This window comes from Dermacentor andersoni, chromosome 3 (assembly GCF_023375885.2).
Source record: "Dermacentor andersoni chromosome 3, qqDerAnde1_hic_scaffold, whole genome shotgun sequence".
NCBI classification, from domain to species: Eukaryota; Metazoa; Arthropoda; class Arachnida; order Ixodida; family Ixodidae; genus Dermacentor; species Dermacentor andersoni.
In genome coordinates, this window is record NC_092816.1 from 2,047,888 (window position 1) to 2,071,087 (window position 23,200).

Here is a 23,200-nt window from a genome sequence, read left to right on the forward strand (position 1 = left end):
CCACCAATCCGGAGGTAGATCGCCACTTTCCGCAGATTCCGATTGTACTTTGACAGGTGATATACCGGATCATCGGACTGAGCGCGTCTGCGGCTTGGACACGCCAGTTTGTGCTGCTGACAGGTGACAGCCGTATCATTGCTAATTGCTCAAACCTGAACGAGGTATTTCCGCGCTGGTATTAATTCATCCGTGTCGAGAACCATTTTGACGAGGCCGTCGGCCTGTTCCCCATAATCGTGAGAGCCGTGACCGAGGGGTGTCGCGGGGTGAGCGGCCGATCACAACAGCCAGTCCACCGCCAGGAAGAGGGCTCGAAAGGGGGCAGATCATCGGTGCCCCTTGAAGAAGCCTTGGCTACTCAGCAGGCTCAGCTCCGGCTCGAAGTCCCAGGCTCACCGGGAGAATAACGTCCAATGGCCGTCTTGGAGGGAGGGTTGGCTGCAGATCGTAGGCTCGGAACTGCCATTTTAGCGACCAAGTCTGCACAGCGTCCGAGCACCGACAAGGCAAGCGCCCAAACCCACTCCGAGATATGCCACGTAATCCTCCCTCTCCCTTAAATAATCCCGCGGTCAGAACCAGCGAGCGCCAGAAAGGCAGCCATAGAGGAGCACTGCTCCAACAAACCTAAACAAATTAATTAGTAAATTAAAGTTCAGACCCTCAGCAAAGTTTAAATGGTAGTGTGACTAATGTTTTGATGAATTTCGTTTCTGTCGTGTTTCAAAGAAGGCGCAACTCACGCGGCTCTGAGGCAAACGATAAACAAATGGAGATCGTTTAGACATTAAAAAATTATTTATGTTCCCTATCGAGGCATAGACACCTAACAAACGACATAGCTCATGAGTCGGCTACATTAAGCCGCGTTTGTCCCTCCCCATCGAAACGGCCCCAAGACCGCTGACAGTTTGTTCACGGTAAGACGAGGTTGAAATTCGAGGAACTGTGATTCTTCCCCGGCAACGTGTCCCGTGTGTCCAACTCCGCCCTTCCAAATTACTAATTCCGCGTAGCTCGTGATTCACAAGTCGCCAAAACGAAAGAAAAGGGCGACCTTTTCAACCGCGGGATTCGTCACAGGGACTCCAATGGACAACGGGATCAGTGCCACGTGCCGAGTTACTCGTTCGGTCAGAGCCGCGTGCCAGTACCAGCATCACTAAAGCTGAACGTACTAGGCTCTTCTGACCTCATTACATTAAACTAAATGGATTCGTAGAGTGGCATGTAAAACTTAAAGAAACAAAAACTACACTCTATCTGCCCACAAAAACCTTTGAAAAACATTGGTTTCCTAACGCGAAACTATTAAAATGAAAATTGATACGTTCCTAATAACTAGCAAAAAAATTGCCTCGCGTACTAATTACAAAAAGAAACAAAAACAAAAACTTAAGGATTCGCTAACATTACAATTACTCTTTCTTCATGCACGCACGATTGGGTCGCCGACTAACAGCCTCGGACCACGCGGAGCACATGAGGTGTGAGACCTACATTTCCCTCTGCCGTCACTCCATGTACTCGCGGCTTGTTGTCTCGTCCCTGAGTGTGAGGCCGTAAACGCGGATATTGCCATTTTCTCTTTCTTCTCGTTCTCGTGGCGCACTCCCGCTCAGTGACTATTCGGCTGGTCCAGTTCCGACGCGCATGTCTCAGCGAGTCGAATTTTTCCGCCGCACCCCCACTCGCAGAGACGCGCTCTCTCCCGTCATCAACCTTTCTCGATGCCTCCATTTCCTGAATCGCCACAACGAACCCTTTTCGGCTCTGCGCGATGGCCTGTCCCTCTGTATCACGCGCGGTGATGTGGCGTCTTTCGCGAGTTTTCGATGCACCGATACTTCGCTCTTTTAATCCTCCACCACCTGAACCAGATTTTCACTGCCCCTTTCGCTCATCTCTTTCGCGTTCTTCCTATTCTCATTTTTTCTGGTCCTGAATATCTTCCCCAGCCTCCACGATCTCCTCGTCATCTCTGCCGCTTCCCTCTGTAGCATCGATGACCTCCGCTTTCTCTAGTTGTTTCCCACTATCGATCCCGAATTCCCCGCATATCGCGTTTAGGTCCGTTCTGCGCAACTTCCTCCAATCCATGGGTACCTCTCTTTTGCCGGCAAGTTTCTTAAGGAATTAAGTGCAGAAGCAAGGTATCTTTCGCGAAGGCTTCCTGAACCTTTGCAATAGGAAGAACCACGTTAAGCCTGGCAGCCCTCACGGAGAAAAGGTCGTGCACTCGCCATGCTGAAGTCTAAGCGCTGCAAAGACTATCCCACCACTGCCATCCAATGTTGCGACTCGGGCTCGAATACGTAGAATCCTTTTCCCTCGCGGAGGAGTGAGGGAACGTGAGGCTGGGTCCGATATTCAGGACGTTGGATAAGTACGTATATATTTACATATATACAAGAAAATGCAAATAAATACAGAAAAGTTGATGATAAAGTTGTAGTAGCCCATTACTCCCGCCATCCGTAACTCCTTTTATGCCATGCGTATTCATTGTTTAATCACTTCCCCCAATCCGGTGCCAGGAGGCCGATGACATGAGGTCCCACCAATCCGGTGTCAGGAGGCAGCTGAAATCAGGTCCCACCAATCCGGAGGTAGGTCGCCCTTTTCACCGACTCCAATCGTACTCTGACAAGTGATGGTTGGATCATCGCACTGAGCGCGTCTTCGGCTTGGACACGCCAGTTTGTGCTGCTGACAGTTGACAACCGTATCATTGCTAAATGCTCACACCTCTCTTGAACGAGGTATTGCCGCGCTGGACATAATTCAACCGTGTCGAGAACCATTTTGACAAGGCCGTCGACCCGTTTCCTATGATTGTGCAAGCCCTGACCGAGGGGTGTCACGTGGTGAACGGCCAATCACAACACCAGCAAAACCTCCAGATTGCCGTACTTCGTCGGCGTTATACTGTAGCGAAGAAAGAATTTAGCGAGTCAACATTGCAGCGACCATGATTTATTTTACCGTTCGTGCTCTTTTGACGGTGCGCACAGCGCGCTCTGCTGCCCCGTCTCACTTCAAATAATAAGGTCCAGTTGTAACGTGACACACATGATTATCTCTGAAGAATATCTGTCACCATGCTGATCAACTTGAATCCATTATCTGACACGACTTTGTCAGGTAGGCCGAAACGGGCGAAAATGCTCCGAAGCACTTCCACTCTGCCATCAGCCGTCGTAGTTTCGAGCGGCAGCGCCTGTATTCATTCCGGCCCTGCGTTTCATTAAGAGTTGGTACGCGCCCTTTAAGGAGTGTCATATCGCAACAATATTTCAAATTAGTTCCTTAATAGCAGAAATAGCAATATTTGAAGTGCCGTCAACCCATGATTTCAGGAGGCGAGCGTTACCGCAAACACAGACACTTACCCACTCTAGCCTCGCAAGCGAAATCGCTTCACTGCGTTATTCTATAATGGAGCTGGAGGATCGCGTAACGAATACTTCACGGGTCTCGCCTTCTTAACAGCGGAGCTTTTTCAAGTCGAGGCTTCGCTTCCAGCCTCCGGTGTCACGCAGGGGGGCAGGTTCCGGAGCTCACCACCAGAGGGCGCGCCGAGGCTAGGAGCGGTGGTGGCGCGCTAGGTGGCACGCACTGCCACCGTCCGATTCAAAGGGTTGAGCCTCAATCATCCATCCATCCATCCATCCGGTGGTTCTTACTTCAGATTTTGTGGCGAATGGACGTGCTTTTCGGGTCTCCATGGTGGCGACGAAATCATACGTTTTGCAGCATGCTTTGAGCTTGCTTCTGTTTTTCATTTGCTGATTTTTTAGCCTTTAAATAGCATTTTGCTGTTTTTTTTTCTCTAGTTCTTGTGCGCGGCTGTGTTTGGTGTACATTTCGCTTTGCATGATGGTTAGAGTGTCATTTCGCGCTACGTGCTTCAACACGTGCAGCCGGGTGGGACGTTGAGTGTTTGTAGCCTTTAAATGGTAGCTTGGAGGTGGTAAGACTAATAGTTATTAGTGGTTTTACGGTGTGTGTTTTGGTAGGAAAGTGAGAGCATGGCCGCGTAGTTGAGCGGGTGCGAGAGCGTGTCATACCTTGGGTCTCCGCGGCATTGATTGCTTTTGAAACAGAGGTGCATATCGGTATTCGCTAAAAGGCACGTGCTCTGCATTATTATCGTATTATAGTATTTGTATTAAAAAAAGCCCTGCAATACATGGCAAGAAAGCCAGAAAGCAGGCAGTGCGCGGGGGGGCCGTCAAGGCAGATGAGGGGACACATGAGAATGGATAGGAAACCGAGTTAACCGGCACACACTGATGTCGATACTAGGCTGCAGGAAATGGACGCTTTCCAAGAAGAGCCGGTCAAGCAGGTGGAAGAGCTCAAAATGAGCTTAGCAGGGAGCTGATGATGCACGAAAGGTAGTTAAAGAAAGGCTTGTAGCAGCCGAGGAAAAGATGAACAGGACCGCTATTGTGAACGAGAATGGTCGTGACAACGTAACGCAGTCCCCCGACGTGACAGAAGAGGGAGTGCCAGCAAAGTACGTGGAATGCGCGCAACTTAATGACGGGCTAGCTGGAAAGAGCGGCATCTACCTTGAGGCCACCAAGAGTACGAATCACGCGGAAAAAGACAAAGGGAAGCACGGAGAGGTAGGAGAGAATGAAATCGTGATTATCGCCGGCAACCCAAACCTGGCCAGTTGCTCAGAGGCAACTGTGGGGAGGGTGAAAGGCGATAAAAGAGTGGCGGAAGGGACATTTCCATGCCGGAGACTGGGTTTTGTCATGGAGCGAGCAAAAAGAAAGCTCGCGAAAAATGCCCACGTGCGCCACCTTGTCATAGTAGCAGGTGGGTTAAATTACGTCCTAAACAGGAAAGGGACAGGACTAGCCCAGCACTTGGCGACGGACGACTTGCACGAACTCTCCCCTCAAGTGCAAATCGTAGAGTGCACAGTGCCGGAGGTGCCTGCACGTGGCAGTCACGTAAAAAAGAGCCGTATTGACTACTAATGAGGCGATATGGAAAATGAGTCGAGAGGAGGTCTTCGAGGTTGTCGAAGTAAACAGGGAAGTGAGAAGTGTGGTGGTTTTAAACGAGACGGAATCCGCTTCAATTACAGGCTGGCACGAGAAGTGGGCTGGCGACTTGGTGGTCACGCTGCTGCTTTTTTAGGGGGCCCACGGGCGCTCAGGAGGCCAGAGTATCTAGTAATGAAGAAGGTCCTCTAGGGGAACCTCAGAATAACATCGTCATCAATAACAGAAAAAGGACGAAAGCAAGAAAGAGAGCTCGCCATGCAATAGTCTGCATAAATATGCAGGGTGGCAGAAGAAAGGGAAAATGGGCACAGGGTGAGCTGCAGTTAAATAGAAAACAAATAGGGGTGTATGCTGTTACTGAAACGCACCTTAGAGACTCGGAAAAGCCGCCAGTGTTTAAGAATTATCTTCGGGAAGGGTGCAACACAGCTAAGTCGGAAATAAAAGGAGGGGGAGTAGGAATGCTTGTCCATCAGGGGGCCAAATGAAAAAGAGTAAATTCAAAATGTCAAGAGCATCTTTGGTTATCGGGCACAATGAGTGGGAAAGAAACTTAGCAAGGCGTTACGTATTTGTGGACCGGAAATAATTACGCAGAGAAGAATAAAGAGTTAGTGGAATGCATAAGTGCTGATATTAAGGATTACGAGAATGATGCTGAAATTATCCTATTAGGCAACATGAATGCCCACATACAGGATTTAGATGGTTATACCAACATCGACAGGAAGTCAACGCAAGACCTTGGTGAGCAACATAACCTCGTTATCGTGAATAGAGGGCATAAGTGTGAAGGGCAGATCACGTGGGAAGCGGGAAACCCGCGATCAACCATTGATTACTGTCCGATGACAGAAGGAATTTATTATAAGTTGAGAGAAATGCTCATTGATGAGGAAGGGTATAACAGCATAAGGAGTGACCATAAACGCATCATTTTGAATATGGGATATGAAGTTGGGAAAGAGAGCAAGGAGTACAAAATGGCCAATCCAAATTTGAACGCTGAACAAATAACAAATATAGCCACTAGAATCGAGGAAGAACTTGACAAATGGCCAAGTAAAGAGTGGGAATACAGTGAGCTTTTAAGTGTAATAACGATACAAATAGGGAAAGAGAAACAACATGATCGTTGGAAAGGAAAAAAGAAACCGAAAAGCTGGTGGAACAGAGAGGTACGAGAAGCGATTACCGAACGACAGAGAGAATCCCGAGAACACAGGCAGGCAAAGCAGGCACAGTTACCGCAGGATGAAGTGGCCAGTAAATGTACTTATCTTTATCGGGCGACCACGTTTGGCCGCCTAACAAATGTTATCGCGCCGCGCACGACGCGCCTGCATGTAAAAGAAGTTTCTGGAATGTTATCGATGGTTCCGGTCACTCCCTTTCATCGCAACTTGTGTAATCTGATTGCATGTATGCGCGACGCGAATAGTGTAGAACTTTGTGGAAGACACACGGGTCACAGCGATTGCTCTGGAACATTCGACGACAGATGTATAAAAGCCGATGCGCTTGACCCGCTCATCAGATTTACGACGATCGCCGACTGAGTTCGCCGCTCTCGTTGTGCTTTAAGTGTAGCCTGTTTTGTGGGCACAGGTTCGCCCAATAAAAGCTAGTTTTTGCCTTTCACAGTATTGCTACTGTGTTCTTTGACGTCACGACCACGTGACAATATACCGGAAGAAGAAGTATCTGGGTCAAATACTAGTAAAACCCAAGATAAAAGGGGAAATTGAACATTGGTTGTCAAAAAAATACGTGAGAAAAAAAAGGCCACACCTAGAATATTTTGGAACCACATAAAATTATTAGGCAGGAAGTCAACAACAATACAACGTATCCTAGACGAAGATGGAAACGAACTGGAAGGGGAAGCGGCTTTAAATTACATCCGAAAAATAAGAGCTGAATCTTTCGAAGGTAATGACGAGGTTGTATTCAAAGAAAAAAAGAGCATGAAAGAGAACCAGATTGAAAAGAAACTGGCGCTGACAAATTTTAACTGGAAGAAAGCGGAAGCAAAAATTCCTAATCGCACAGCCACAGGGCTAGACGAGGTTCCCGTTAGGCTGATAAATGAACTAAGACCGAAAACTAAAGAAGCTCTGGTGAAAACAGTGGGAAAAACTTTAAAAGATAGACGGATACCAGATAGCTGGCGACAAAGTAGAATGAATTCAATTTATAAAGGTAAGGGGGAGAAAGGTAGAATTCACTCGTATAGACCGTTGACCATTACATCGGTAATCTACAGGCTAGCAATGCAGGCAATCAAATTAAAGCTTCAAGCATGGGCAGCGAATAATGGCATTAGGGGAGAACTTCAGAATGGCTTCAGAATAGGTAGGCGAATGGATGATAACTTATTTGTTCTTACGCAGTGTATTGAAATATCAGCAGTAGAAAGCAGGCCGTTATATGTGGCATTTTTGACATTACAGGAGCGTATGACATCGTAGACCGCAACATTTTGTGGGAAATTTTCAAAGCGGAAAGCTTAGGTGACGATTGTCTACAGTTTCTAGAGAGATTTGTCAAGAAAATACTGTTTGCGTTAAATGGGAACCGATGAGCAGCGAGGAAGAATTTTATATCAACAAGGGACTGAGGCAGGGTGCCCTTTATCCCGACTGCTGGTTACGATCTAACATGGTGAGGATGAAGAGGGCGTTAGGAGGAAATAGTATCTGGTTTAATCTCTCATACAAACAGGCGAGTACAGTAGTAGAGCAGCAGCTTCCAAGTTTACTTTATGCGGACGACATTGTGTTGCTAGCTAACAAACAAAGTGATTTGCAACGTCTGGCTAATATCTGTGGACAGGAAGGCAAGAATTTAAGTTTGAAATTTAGTGTTAGAAAATGAGGTGCTATGGTATTCAATGGAAACACTGAACAACTGACAGTGGCATTAGAGGGTAAGGAAATATTTCGGGTAAGAGAATATAAATACCTAGGTATATGGATAAACGAAGGCAGGTGACCTGTGGAAGCTCAAGGAAAAAAAATAACAGCAAAGGGGAAGCGAAATGCAGCCATAATGAAGCACAGAGAGCTGTGGTGATACAATATGTACGAGGTGCTTCGGGGTATGTGAAAAAGTGCAATGGTTCAAGGACTTACTTTTGGAAATGCGGTTGTGTGATTGAAATCAAGGGTACAATGAGGACTCGATGGGAACCAAAGGTCAGTGGGACGCCTCACATTGATCGCTCACGGGAATACTACAAATGAAGCTCCACAGGCTGCTATGGGCTGGACTACATTTAAAGTGCGGGAAGCCCACAGTAAAATTGATTATGCAGAACGACTGAGGAATACGGAAGAAAGTGAATGGGCTGGGAAAGTGTTCAGGTATCTGTACAGGAAAAACATCGATTCATAGTGGAGGAAAAGAACTAGGAAGTTTAAAAAATTATGGGGTTTTACGTGCCAAAACCACTTTCTGATTATGAGGCCCGCCGTAGTGGAGGACTCCGGAAATTTCGACCACCTGGGGTTCTTTAACGTGCACCTAAATCTAAGTACACGGGTGTTTTCGCATTTCGCCCCCATCGAAATGCGGCCGCCATGGCCGGGATTCGATCCCGCGACCTCGTGCTCAGCAGCCTAACACCATAGCCACTGAGCAACCACGGCGGGTTCTAGGAAGTTTCGCAACAAGTATGCAGCCTGTAGGATGGGCAACACAGCAACAAAGAACATCAAGCGGAAAGTCAGAGAGGCGGGAATAATCTCATGGTTGGCGGCAATGGAAACGAAACCTGCCACGAATAACTGCTTAGGAGGAATAAACTAAATTAGGACAGAAGCAATTTATGATAGACCAAATGGGAAATCATTACGTTTCGAAGTGAGATCAGGATGTCTGAGAACAGACAACTATAAAGCGAGATTTATGAAGGAAGAAGAACGTTGTGCTTACTGCGGTAAAGCTGGGGAAATGTTGGAGCATGTTTTATTAGAATGTGAAGCCGTCTGCCCCGCGGTCGATTTAGGCACCCCTGGCCTCCTTGAAGCCCTTGGATTCAGCGAGAGCAGTGGAAAAGTAAACACATCCGCAATAGAGATTAGTAAGAGGCGATTGGAAGATTGGTAGAAGAAAATTAGGGAAACGACAGAGAACAGAGACGTACAAAAGCAAAGTTCTCAATAGGTGGTCAGAAAATTTGGTTGTGTGAGTTCATATTGGTTTTTCATCTCTATTTTTTAACCTAGGTGGGACATTAGGCAGTGCAATAGCAAGAGTTTGGTGGCGCAACCCACCGCCCTGTTCCAATGGGGACGCTCATAACATCCATTCATCCACCCGGTGGCATGAATTAGGTGACATGAATTCCCACATACAGGATTTAGATAGCTGTACCGACAACAACGGGAAGTCAATGCTAGACCTTTGTGCGCAACATAACCTCGTTATTGTGAATAGAGGGCCTAAGTGTGAAGGAAAGATCACGTGGGTAGTGGGAAACCGGCCATCGACCCTTGATTACTATCTGATGAAAGACGGAATTCATGATAAGTTGAGACAAATGGTGATTGACGAGGAAGGGTATAGCAGCATATGGAGTGCCCATAAACGCATCATATTGAAAATGGGACATGTAGTTGGGAAAGAGAGCAAGGAGTGCAAAATGGCCAGTCCAAACTCTAACGCTGAAAAAATAACAAATATAGTCACTAGAGTCGAGGAAGAATTTCGCAAATGGCCAAGTAAAAAGTGGGAATATAGTGAGCTTCTAAGTGTATTAACGACAGAAATACGGAAAGAGAAACAACATGTTCCTTGGAAAGAGAAAAAAGCAACCGAGAAGCTAGTGGGAAAGGGAGATATGAGAAGCGATCGCCGAACGACAGAAAGCATCCAGAGAGCACAGGCAGGCAAAGAAGGCGCAGTTTCCGCAGGATGAAATAGCCAGTAAATGGGAAACATACGGGGAGAAAACGTTTATGGTTCAAATACTGGTGCAAGCAAAGATAAAAGATGAATGTAAACGTTGGTTCTCAAAAATACGTGAGAAAAAGAAGGCCGCACCTAGAATAATTTGCAACCACATAAACTTATTAGGCAGGAAGGCAACAGCAATAAAACAATATATCCTAGACGAAGATGCAAGCGAACTGCAAGGGGAAGGGGCAATATAACATCCGAAAAATAACAGCGGAATCTTTCCAAGGCGATCACGAGGTTGCATTTTAAGCAAAAAAGAATATGATAGAGAACCAGATGGAAAAGTAGCCGGTGCTGACAAATTTCAACCGGACGAAAGCCGGAGAGAAAATTCCAAAGCGCACTGCCCCAGGGCTAGACGAGGTTCCCGTTAAGCTGACTAATGAACTAGGACCAATAAGTAAGGAAGTTCTAGTGAAAGCAGTGGAAAAAACTTTAAAAGATAGACGAGTCCTAGTCTGTTGGCCACGAAGTAGAATGAATTTAATGTATAAAGGTAAGGGGGAGAAAGATAGAATTCAGTCGTATAGACCGTTGATAATTACATCGGTAATATATAGGCTAGCAAGGCAGGCAATCTGTGATGTGTGTGGTGCGCGACATGGTGCGGTGTTCGGGAGGGACAGAAGCAGACGACAAGGAGTGCGCGCACCGAGGCGAATTCCGTGGTGGAGGAAAACGACGACGCCGAAGAGCGTCCGGCACGTGAACGCGCGGCGCAAGAAAAGAAAACAAGAGTAAAATGTCAACCAATTAGGAAAGACCACGGGGCGTCAGGCAGCCAATCGGAAAATGACTAATCGGCCAGGGCGGAAGAAAAGGCGAGGCGCGCTGGCAGAAGGGAGAGACGCCGGGAAAGTTCCAGGAAGCGACGCCAGCAGACGGCCACCGGACCGGGAGTTGAAGACGGGCGGTCGGGTTCCGGACCCGAGCCACCAGGACTTCACCCGACCGGGGCCTCCTGCCAACCCGTTCCTGGGCGTCGCCATGCAGTCTACCCGAGCGTGCCGCCAGCTGCTCAAGGCCGGCGAGCTTCTGTGCCCGTGGGCAGGACGAGAGCAGTCGTGACGTAGCCCGAGTCCTACGCCCAGCTACCCGGCCAGAACGCCGCCCCCGTCTGTCGTGACACCTGCTGCCCGAGGCCGGCGTTCGAGCTTCTGTGCGTCCGTGGGCACGACGAGAGCAGTCGGGCTACAGGCCCGAGTTCTACGCCCAGCTACCCGGCCAGAACACCGCCCCCGTCTGTCGTGACGCCTGCTGCCCGTGGCCGGCGTTCGAGCTTCTGTGCGCCCGTGGGCAGGACGGGAGCAGTCGGGCTACGGGCCCGAGTTTTACCCGAGTTTTACGCCCAGATGCTCGGCCAGAACGCCCCCGCCATCTACTCGTGCCGCCTAGGCGCCTGCCTTCTATCTCCAAGCCAGAGATAGCGCGCTCTGGTCACCTGATCAACGGGTCAACACCCCAACCTTTGGTGAGACCGGCGCAACTCCTCTCATCAACTTGTCGCCGCGTCTCCACGTCGAGACTGTTATGCGTCCCTGCCGTCGTGGCAAGCCCGGACACGCGCACTAGTTAACGTCATACTAGCCCCAAGTGTGTTTCTTACTGCCGTGATGTCTGTTTGAGTGTTTATTTTATGCTTTCTATTTCCTTCTACTTATTTTAAGCCTCTTTCTTGTTTCATTGAAAGTTTGTGTGTGTGTTTCCGAAACCAACGGCTTTTTCCTCAATTATGTTCTCGGAGGCTCCGCCTAAGAGAACCGTCAGAACCTTGAGCACAAGAATCTTGCATCACACAATCAAATTAAAGCTGCAAGCAGGGCAGAGAATAATGGCCTGTTGGGAGAGCTACAGAATGGCTCAACAATAGGTAGGCGTTTGGATGATAACTTATTTCTTCTTACTCAGTGTATTGAAATATCAAGAGTTGTGTTTATGATGTACATGGTGAGGATGGAGGGTCCGCTAGAAGGAAGTCACATCATACAAGCAGGCGGATACAGTAGTACAGCAGCAGCTTCCAGGTTCATTTTAGTCGGACCACATTCTGCTGCTAGCTAGCAAGCAAAATTATTTGTTACATTTGGCTAATATGTGTGGACAGGAAGGCGAGAATTTGGGTTTGAAATTTAGTGTTGGAGAATCAGGTGTAATGGTATTCAATGAAAACAGTGAACAGACAGAGGCAATACAGGGCCAGGAAGTACCTCGGGTAAAACTTCAACTTCAACTTTATTAATTCTTCAATATAAATAAATATAAATAAATAAATAAGAAAATAAATACCTTGGTATTATGGATAAACGAAGGGAATAGATATATGGAATCACAGGAAAGGACATTACCAGTAAAGGGGAAGAGAAATGCAGCTACAATGAAGAACAGAGCGCTATGGGGATACAATAGGTACGAGGTGCTCCGGGGTGTGCGGAAAGGTGTAATGGTTCTAAGACCTACTCTTGGCAATGCAGTTGTTTGCTTCAAATCAGGGGTACAATCAGGACTCGATGGGAACCAAAGGTCAGTGGGACGCCTCGCGTTGGGCGCTCACGGCAAGACTACAAATGGAGCTGTGCAGGGTGTGCAGTCACAGTACAGAAATCTTCTATACGTTGCACTACTAACTTGTTTCGAACCAGAAACTAACTCCACCGTCACGTGTAATCGTCCTCGACTGCGTGAAGCATCTGTAGTTCGGAGGTTGCAAAACGGCCGAGTTTTGGTGGTACCACATTTCTGACACCATGATAAAGTCGAAAGAGACGCAAAATGCGTCGAGCTCATCATGCTTATTGCAAGCAGACTGACAATTCAAATGAACGCATTTTGCACCATTTCTGTGTGTATGCCCAAAGTAGGTAAACAAGTCACATGGGCACACACATTCAGCACAAGAAATGGTTGACGTATACAAATACCGTAACCGGGAATTCAGGAAACAAGTTTGGCAAGGTCACTGGGACATTTTATCAAGTGGGCGCGACCGCCCTTCTCTTTCCAGACGAAAATTTTGCCACTTCAGTGTCACGCATAGCAAAAATCAAGCACATGCGCCCATACTTTAGCCAACTTCAGTAGGGCCCTGTTTTGCGTAGTTAGGTTTTCCATCATGTGTGCGCCGTTCTTAACAGTTGGCAATTATTACGTTTATCGAACCATTGATCCCTAGCCGACTGACTCGAGAAGCGGACGAGGATTACAGGAATCTCATCTGAGCTAGAGGTTAGCCGGTGGATCGCAGATACGCTTTGAAAAGTTAATGGTGCGACCTGAAGTTTTGACGCAATAGCGTTAACCTCAGACATAAAACATTCCTTGTGTTTCTTCTGGATGCCATGAAGTTCAATGTTCAGTTTCCTGCTGTGGTATTCCAGGTCGTTAACCGCACAATAAAGCTTCTTTATTTCCGCGCAGGCGCGGATTTCCTCAAGTTTGGACACTCTGCTTTTCAGGTTCTTAATTTCACCATTGTGCCTCACAACATTAGAAACAATGGTGTTGTATTTCTTGGCCATCTTGCTCAGGGATTCTTCCATGTCTTGAACGACTTTCTTAGAGGAAGCAGTTCATCAAGTTTTCGGGTTATATCAAGTAGCACGGTGGCAACAGTAGAATCATCGCTCTCTTTCTGAGTTCAACCGCCAGCTTTGCAGAGTTTACGGCAATCCTGACACTTCCACAGTTTTTTTTTCGATCCCGCGACCTCGTTCTTAGCACCGCAGCAACATAGCCACTAAGCTACCAAGGCGCGTAGATTTTACAAGAGTGAAATGCTCAGACTCCATACGCTTTGTTCATGTCTGTTGCACAACTCATTCCTTCCGTCGATGAAAAGACTCTTCAAGAACAGCAGACGCTCCGGAGCTATGAAGTACGACGCCATTTTGAAAAGGCCGCATGACGACGATTTTATTTGCTTCTGTGATTGGCTGGAGGAGTAACACAACTCCGCGTGGTCCGTGTGCCTTCGTTGCCAATTTCTCTTTGTTCAGGCTGTATACTACTATACAGATCTACTATAGGGAGAGGCCTTCGTCCTGCAGTGGACATAATATAGGCTGAGGATGATAGAAATCTTTATTTTGCACTTTCGTTTGTCTACTTCTTCTCGGAAGTGTTCTTCCTGCGCTTCTTTCCTGCGCGAGTCCATTCGATTTGGTTCCTTGTTTGCCAAGTAAAGAGGTGTGTCTGACAGGCGTACTACCTGTGAGATACACCTAATTTCATTTCTTTTTTGCGAGTTTACGCGTTTTTATGTCGTCCTGGGGTGCTTCCGTCCTGAATTTCTTCCGGGTGCACTCCTTTGTCAGGTGAAAGCGATGTAGGAGGGCCGGTTTAACTTTGTCGTAAGCCAACACCTCCGACGCTGGCATGCGGCCGAACATATTAGTGCTTCTCCCGTCAGGCACGTACTAAGGGCGGTGGCCCATTGTTCCATCGCCCATCCGTGGGCTTCGGCCACTCGCTCAAAGCGCGTCAGGCACGCGTCCAGGTCGTCCTACTTCTCGTTAAAAGGTGCCAGTAGTCTCTGTTGGAGAGAGAGAATGAACTTTCATTGAGCCCTTAGTAAAGGTTGGTGCGCGCTGGCACCAGACTGGGTAGAACCTTCTTCTCAGGTCCCGTATGCGTCCAGCAGTTCCTGGCCCCTAGCCGCCAGCGCGAGCTGGGTCGGTAGGTCGGGGCTGGACAACAAGGTCTCCCATCGCTCAGGGGGGAGGGGGGGGAAGGGCGAGGACTAGGGAGGGGGGTAGAGATGGTGGGGGGTTCTCGAGCCTAGTGCACTCTGCAAGGACGTGTGCTAGAGTGCTTTCTGATCGTCTGCAAAACAGGCATGAAGTGTCATGCTCTGTTGGGAACATCTTGAGCAAGAGCACGGGATGCGCTAGCGACCCCGCTTGCGTGCGTCGCACGATCGTTTGCTGCCTTCGGCTGAGTTTCGGATGCGGACGGGGAAGCCTACATCTGCCGCTTCTGTACATTTGGGTGTTATCTTTGTAATTTGTCACGGGGTGCGGTAGCTCTGAATCATCCTCGGCCCGGATTGACAGTTCTCGGGCGTAGTGGTCGGCGAGTGCGTTGCCTTCCACTTGCGAGTGAGCCGGGACCCCCACGAGCTCAACGGCCCGTCCTGGTGATTTGTGTTTGGTGAGGATCGCTAGTGCCGTGGGACAGATGTTCCCCTTGCGGTAGCTTACATAGGCGGTCTTGGAGTCTGTGACCACGGTCGTCACTCCCGGTTGTGCGCGTGCGCAGCCGGGAGTGAGGACCGGCGGTATTCGTCGTCCGTATCGACGCGCCTGTGACCAGTTTATCGATGGTGGTGACGACCGCCGTTGCTCGGGTGCCGTGCTTGGGAAGCGAGGCGGCCGCGTAGAGAACCTCGGGGTCCTCTTCCAGATGTCCAGCCAGTGCATTGGCCCGCGCAAAGCGTCTCTCGTCGTTCCTCCCCGGCTGCATGTTCCGGCGGATGGGCTTGGTCTTAATAATGTCTCTCCACGTTGTGGGGAGAGGCTCCGTTGCCGGTTGCTGTTCAATTTGTCATCCTGAGTCGGCCCGGCCGTGCTCTGTCCGACTCAGCCTTACTCTCTGGTGGGATAGGTGTGCTTCCATCAGCTATTCCACCGTGTTGTGGGCACCCATGTCCAGCAGCTTCTGCGTTGACGAGTAGACTGGGATGCCTATGGCGAGCTTGACTGCTTTCCTTATCGTCGTGTTCAGCGTGTCGCGGTTCACCTTCGTAAGCTGGAGGTCCGGGGCGGAGTACGTTACGCGTGACATGACGAATGCCTACACCAAGCGCAGTGCGTCTTCTTCTTTGATCCCTCTGTTCCGGTTGGTGACTCTCCGGATCATGCTCAGGAGCTCTCTGATGTGGTCTTGATTTCGTTGACGGCTGCGTGCGCCTTGCCGCCGCTGCGCAACAGCAGGCCCAGTATCCGGATCTGCTGCGTTGGCTTGATCTCTGTGCCATCGATGATGATAATAATGTTCGGCAGCGGCTCTTTTTTTGGTCTTCCGGGCTGTACCATGAGCAGCTCCGATTTCTGTGGAGCGCAAATCAGGCCGCAGGTCTTGGCGTACTCGTGGACGGTCGTTGCCGCCCTTTGCGGGGCTTCCTCGGCCCAGGCATCGGACCCCACGCGGTTCGTCCACACCGTTATATCGTCGGCACAGAACGCGTGGTCCACGCCTTTGATCTGCTTGAGTAGTTCGGGCAGCTTACCCCCTAGAAATGCACTATCACTAGGCCCGCATTTGGCAAGATTTCTGAGCCTCCCCTATTGCTTGCCTCTTCCCTCTTCGCGCGCAATAGCTGGAGCTCCCTCTCAATTTCAAGGAAACGCTGGTTGCTCAGCGACTTGCCGCGCTCATCGTCTTCGCGCTTTCGCTGTTCCTGTACTTTAAGGTGCTCGCGATGCACCACCTGTTCCTTGCGCAGAAATTCCGGAAGCGCTGTTCTTTCAAGTCCCAGCTGCTTTCTGACAGCAACAAATCGCTCCGCTTCCTCGGCCATACCTCGGCCCCACTACGCCTTTTTAACCAAACGCGTCTGTTCTGCCCTATATGCATCGTGGTCACGGAAGATCGCGGTCAGCATGTCCTGTAGCGGACGCCAGCTGTCAAAGATTGGTGGTTAGATTACCGCACTCTCCGTTCCGGAGGGGATGGGATGACATCAATCCCATACCGCGTGCGTTACGGGTGGCTCGACTGGCAGACCGGCGATAATGCCCACACCTGATCGACCATGGACCCGAGGCACGAGGCAACAGGTGGCTGAGGAAGAACGAAGTGCTTCCTCAGCCACCTGTTAATAATACAAGGTAATACGCGACAAGTGAACAGTAAACCCGGCTATACACGCGACTTAAACTGCAATGAAAGTCACGACAACCGCTCTCTGGTGCAACGCACAAAGCAAAGCCCACCACATGGGGATTTCCAACACTCGCGAAGTAATAAAAAAATACGTGACACAAATGAAAAATACACGCGACAATAATCGCGGCAAGCACTACGCTAACACAACATACAAAAACGAACCCGCGATGAATAAGTAAATAAAGTAAATAAGTAAAGCATCACATGCCTCGTAACCACGTTACGTCAATTCGCACTTCATTTCCTTGTAAGCGCATGCGCGATCCGCGCTGCCTGCCATGTATAAAACCGACGAAGTGGCACAATAAACTTAGGTGAAAGTTTGTGCTTGGTGTGTCGTCTCTCACGTCCGTGTCGTTTTTTGTCGCGCAATATCATTTAAGTAATGGATTACCAACTAATGCTGCTCTCATTAAATAAAATATGGAGCGCAATTAAAGGATAAGGAGTCCCGACGGAGTGTCTGAGCGCTGCCGAACACGTAGGCTTATCCGCGGAGTGTCGAGTAGGACGTCCCAGCTGGAGTAATGTCTAGACGGACTCGGGGTCGCGTCTACGGAGGCTCGGGGCTACGAGAACTGCAGCTGCCGGCCACACTTTGCCTGACGTCCAAGACAGGTGGCGCTCGCCTCGCCGGTTCAACAACTCTGCCCGCTTGCCGCGGTTCACCCTCTCTCTGTCTCCTTCTCTCTCTCCCACCGAGCGCCAGCTGTCACGTGAGCAACCAGTCTGGATTTCCGCGGGATCTAGGGACAGCGCTCCCCCGGGCACGCCCGGGGTAGCGCACTCTCAAACAAATGGCCACACAGGGCGAAAAAATCGACCACGCGGCGCTCCTGATAAAACCAGCATAGTAGGGTCACTTGAGGATGCTTACGTTAGTTCCAATATTTCTGCTAGAGGCGCCGTAATAAGCGCAATTTCATCTTACAAACTTTCTCCTACAATTACCGAAGCATTTTATTACGTAAGAAAGAGGGCACAATTATCATTGCAAATTAAATATTGTACACTTTAATAATAAGTTTATTGTTTCTTTGTCACTATAAAGGCCAATAGCGTTGACCCTCATTGATCTTTAACGTGACCTCTGCTTAGATATAAAATTTTTACCAGTATTTTGAGTGCACGGCGGCACGGAATCATTCCTTCGTAAACTTAGACTGGTTGCTTCTTTATTGCTAAAACTAGTTTATTGCGCTTCGATGTCTCGCGTTATTTAACATGGGGTGAAGTGACGTGTTTGCAAGCGGACATGTAAGCCCGAAAGCTAGGTTTCGGTCGTCAGCCATTTCAGAACACGTCTTCATCGAAACGAGAGCTTGATTCTGCTGCGGCTGAGAACGGCAATAACAGTGAGTCGTTTAACGCCGCTGCTTGAATCGTTATATAATATTCGCCTCATTAACTTACAGGTGGAGACAAGTTAACGAACTAGACCCTGCATTACATATCGGCAATCAGGATCCTCCGTTGCTGTTTCCTAAATAAACCTTTAGTTGCGAGGTCGTCGTTATACAAACACAATCAGGAAAGAAAGAGAGCGGTATCGGAAAGCGCGTCACATTTTTCATCTTATTGTAGCCGTGGCCATATGTGACTGAGTAGCCTTATCAATATACATATAAAACTTTTTTTCGGGTCCGCCGGCAACTTCTTTAGTCCACAAACCAAATAATCCTTTGGTAAAATGTAGTGAAAAACAAAATTTAATGTATTAATCATTTGCAAGCATGATAATTCACCATTATTTCGTACTTGTTGATTCCAAATGTTCTTGCTATTAAGTTTGGTTTACCGTAGGGCATTTATTTTAGCAGTAGTGAAGTGGTGCATCCCGTTCGTGCAGTAAAATAATGCATCAGTTCTAATAGCTTCATGACTTTCACGCATTTGCTTGTGGAACCAGCCGTGTGATCTCTTCTAGTGCATGAATAAGCGCACAAATGTTCTCATTTGTGATCCTCATAATACTTAAGCTCTTCACATGGAATGTAATTAGGCAGACGTCAATTTTATGGACAATAGCAATATTTATTTAACATGCTGCTTAAGAATCCTAGAACAGACAGTATACATTTGCATGTGTTCTGTAGTCGCACTATAGACCGTTTTTTCGTAGGCGCCGCCATATTGTGAACGCAGTGGCGCCGCCTATGAGCAGCGCGATACTGGCTTGGGTGAAAGCGGTCTTTTGCATGACAGGTATACGCTCGGTGGTAGGTTCTGGCGTTTGTTTTCGCGGTCGTGTGGTCTGTTTAGTACGACGTGCGTCTTCTACGTGGTAAAAGGTTCTGTGAGACGTGCTGGAGTGGTTTAAGGCGTCATGGCCGGAATTTCTGCTGGCGTTGAGGTGGACGGAACACGCAGCGCGATGTGTGCTCGCATATTTGAGCCTACAATCAGCCTCGGAGATCAATTGTGTATTTCTAAATGTTCCAATCACTAATGTGACCTTATTGCAGTATTATCCTCTATTTCTAAGCTGCGGTTTAGGAGCCATGAAACATACGTGACGATCGTAACAGCGGTACAGTTCTGCTACGATAGGAGCTGTGCTGTTTAACAAGCGTTCAAACTGTTCACTGCAGGTTACATTGCGTGACTACTTGGTTGGATGGATGAGGTTTCCACCCATGAATAAAATAGTTTTGTCTAGTAATACCAGCATACCTTACAGTCTGATTTAAGCTTGTCCAGCAAAGCGGCCGTTTACGAGCTGCGCGAGCGTCCTAAGCAGTAGTAGGTGCCGGATTACAGATAACTTTGTTCTGTATAGCGCATGGTCCAAGCATACGGCATCAGCGGTTATATATTTATAAACGTTGTGCGGCGTTAGCCCGTTTTCTCTCGCTTTTTAGAGAAAGAGGATGATAACCAAATTTTTTTTTTCGGTTGTGTTCGTTCGACGCACTCACACGTATTACGAAAATTTGGCGCTCAAAAATAGTCATCGCATTCTTTTTATGCGAACCCTCAAATATATTATGGCTGTATACAGGCCAAAAAGGCAATGCCGAAGCACACAGCTTATATGTGTATCGTGCTGGCTCACCAACCGCAGTGGCCGCTGTGTTGAACAGCGCCATGGGCCTCATGCAGCAAGGCTAGCGTAGACATATGTTAATTTCAAGTATACTAGACTTGAAATGCGTGAGAACGATGCCGGTTCATCACAAATATTTGATAGCGCCTGCCGCTTAGATGTTTCGTGGTTGCCTTAGGTTGGCCGTGCACGAGCATGCGCTCTCATGTTTTACTCCCTACACCAAGCGATCAGACAGTGAGCTGATTTATCATTTAATGCTGGTAATGCAGAGACACCGGTTTTCTTTGTTGGAATAAAGCCGATATAAGCAAAATAGTTTACAACTCATACACACATCGCGACTGACAATGTGCGTACACCGCGGCTGATTATGCGTGTCACATTTTTGCGCCCTCAAGACATATTTCTGCCTACAGTAGTTACCGATGCACCGAAAGGCTTCCCTGACGACATTATATCAACGAACATGACGTAAATTTCGCAAAGTAAGATCTAAAGCATCTCGAAATCGTTCCGCAGCACGCGACAGCAATACTTTCAAGCAGCGCCGAGCCGGATCGCCCAAGCCAGAGAGGAGGAAAGGCTCTCCGCGCGCCCTTCCAAGCCATGTCAATTCCATTTATGCCAAGTGTAATTTTTTTTCTATAAATGCAAGCTTTTTGATTACCCATTCCCGTTAGAGATGATTCATCCTCGTCCAAACATAAAGGTCAACCAATTCTTCGCTGATGCTTAATACCAGTCACGGTCTAGTAGAGTAAGATATCTGTAACAGCATCTTGTGGTGTATGTGGTCATGCACAATTACTCTCCTGAAATAGCTGATGCAGCATCGGCATCTGTGTTGCATTAACCAACGCACCGTGTTCTATGCATCATTTTACTTTTCTTGATGTTTTTAGCATTCAATGCTTTGCAGAGCAGAGCGGCTTCTTTCTTGATTGCAAGCTTTCTCATTTTGCTAGTCTCGTTGATGATTGCTCTTCGTCCTCGATAGCCTGGGCCTTTGCGCAAGCTACACTGAAGCGATTGATTGCAGAATCTGGTTTTGCTGCCCCATTTGGTTGTGGTCGCCATGTTACGTCTCTCGGATGCGGGGGTCTGGTCAGTTGCGTTGGTGAGCAGTCTCTCGAGGTAAGCATTTGCTCCTGCAGTCCGCACAGCGACATATACTCCCACTGTATACGCACCGTACCTGGTGCTCCCCATTCGTTCTTTACTGCTGCAGCCATGAGAAAATTGTGCTTCTGGCCTACCTCGGCCATGATTTGCTGAGAACGGAGACCAGCATGTGTGCTTACATGGTTCAAAGTGTATGAAGTTGATAGCCACATGGGTGAAAAGGCCCGCAAAAGTGGCTGTCGAAGTTGCTGCCCACGGAACCGATTTGTCCATATTGCGACAAAGTGGGGCACAAAGTGCAAGAAAACATCTTGCAACCAACCCCGAAAGAAAACAACTTGCAGGTTGGAAAGGACTTAACGCTAAAATACCGGCTGTCCATGTCGCTGTGTTATTTGTGGCAGCATATGCCTGCGTCACCCAATTTCTTCGCAATACAAGTTGCTCATCTTTAACGGCGACTGGCGCTGCAAACAGGTGGGACATAGAGTCACTGGAAAAAATTTCAGAGTAACGCATTCGTTTTCCCCGCGCCGCCGACGCGTTCATTGGCCCAACCGTACCATGTGACCTCTGGGGTGCCATATACCTTCCAAGCGCCGGGCGGGCCGGCTGAGTTAGAGCGCAGGCAGCGCAGGTTCCCTACGTTTTTTTTTTTTTTTTGCGTGCGTGCGTGTGCGTGTGTGCGTGCGCGCGCGCGTGTGTGTGTGTGTTTTGATTGTCGCGCTCGCATTTGACTACAAGGAAATCATGCCTGGCTGCTGCGCCTTCGGGTGCAGCAACCGAACTGAGTCTGGAAAGACTTTTTTCTAGATTCCGACCGGGAAAAATGACCGAGAGCGTCGTTCTGCGTGGTTACACAGAATCGGCCGGGAGAACTTCAAGCCTACAGAAAACACCCGCGTGTGCGAGGTATAAGTACACCTTGCTTGTGCTTTTCGGCACTGTTTTACAAGATATTTAGGCGAAGTACACGCGGTGTTAGCGATGCTACGAAAATAGGAGTTCATTGCAGGGATCGTTCGCGTCTTACACTCTTGACGCGGGTACACGTGTACGCGTTTGTTGCTCAACACACGCGGTTATTCCGTGCTCGTGGCACGCGAAGGCACACTTGTCGCGCGAGAATTCCGCGTCCTCACGTGCACCAGGTACTCGCATTTCTCCGCGCACGTGAGCGCGCTCTCGCCTCGAGTCACTCGACCCATATGGCACTTGTTTTTCGCTGATCGTGACGATCGCAGTCAATAAAAACATGGTCAATACGAGGCCCATGATACTTCCTTTCTTCCACTTATCCTTTGCTCATTTATACATACGCATTTCGAGCTTCAAACCAATGGCCAGGTGATATTCACGACACAGCTTGTAAGCCGAGCACATGCAATGAACTCAAGTCAGCATACATATTATGTTTTACGTTGAAATGCTACGGCGCATACCCAAATAATGTTGTTCTTGATGGATGGATGGATGAAAAACTTTATTAGGGTCCTTTAGGGCGCGCACTAGCGCGCAGCGGGCCGCTCCCACGTCGGGACAGAGAGGCCGAGTCTCTCCGCCGCGTCGCGGGCCCGTTGGACAGCCCATAACTGTTCTTCGAGGTTGGGGCTGTGTAGGACCGCATCCCAACGTGAAGAAGTGTTGTTTTCATCGCTGTGTAACGCGGGACATCGCCAGAGCATGTGAGGTAAATTCGCTAAATCATTGCATAGTGCACATGCATTTGTTGTCTGAATTTCGGGGTACACCTGGTGAAGAAGTAGGGGGTTTGGGTAAGCCCCCGTCTGTAGAAGCCTTAGTGTCAAAGCCTGAGGTCTATTGAGTTTGCAATGTGGGAGGGGGTAGATCCTCCGAGCCAAGTAAAAGTGCTTAGTAATTTCGGTGTACGTGGAAGGAGAGTCCCGATTGTCAGTACCCCCAGCGTCACGCTGCCCGGTAGCTACGCGGTTGATGATCCCTCGCGCAGCTCCGTGTGCCGACTCGTTGAGGTTGGGCGGGGCACTCTCGATCTGTCCCATGTGTGCTGGAAACCAGATCAATGTGTGTGGCTTGATCTCCTTGCTTCCTAGTATCCTTAGGGCCAGCTCGGATATGGTTCCTTTGGCAAATGCCCTAACAGCTGATATGGAGTCACTGTAGATTGATGTCCTCT

General features: G+C 48.6%; 1 protein-coding gene across 1 annotated transcript in view; it reads right to left on the reverse strand.

The window, feature by feature from the left end:
* The window catches only part of LOC126520634 (monocarboxylate transporter 12-B-like), a 100,028-nt gene that overhangs the window by 37,821 nt on the left and 39,007 nt on the right, over window positions 1-23,200 (reverse strand). The window lies entirely within an intron of this gene.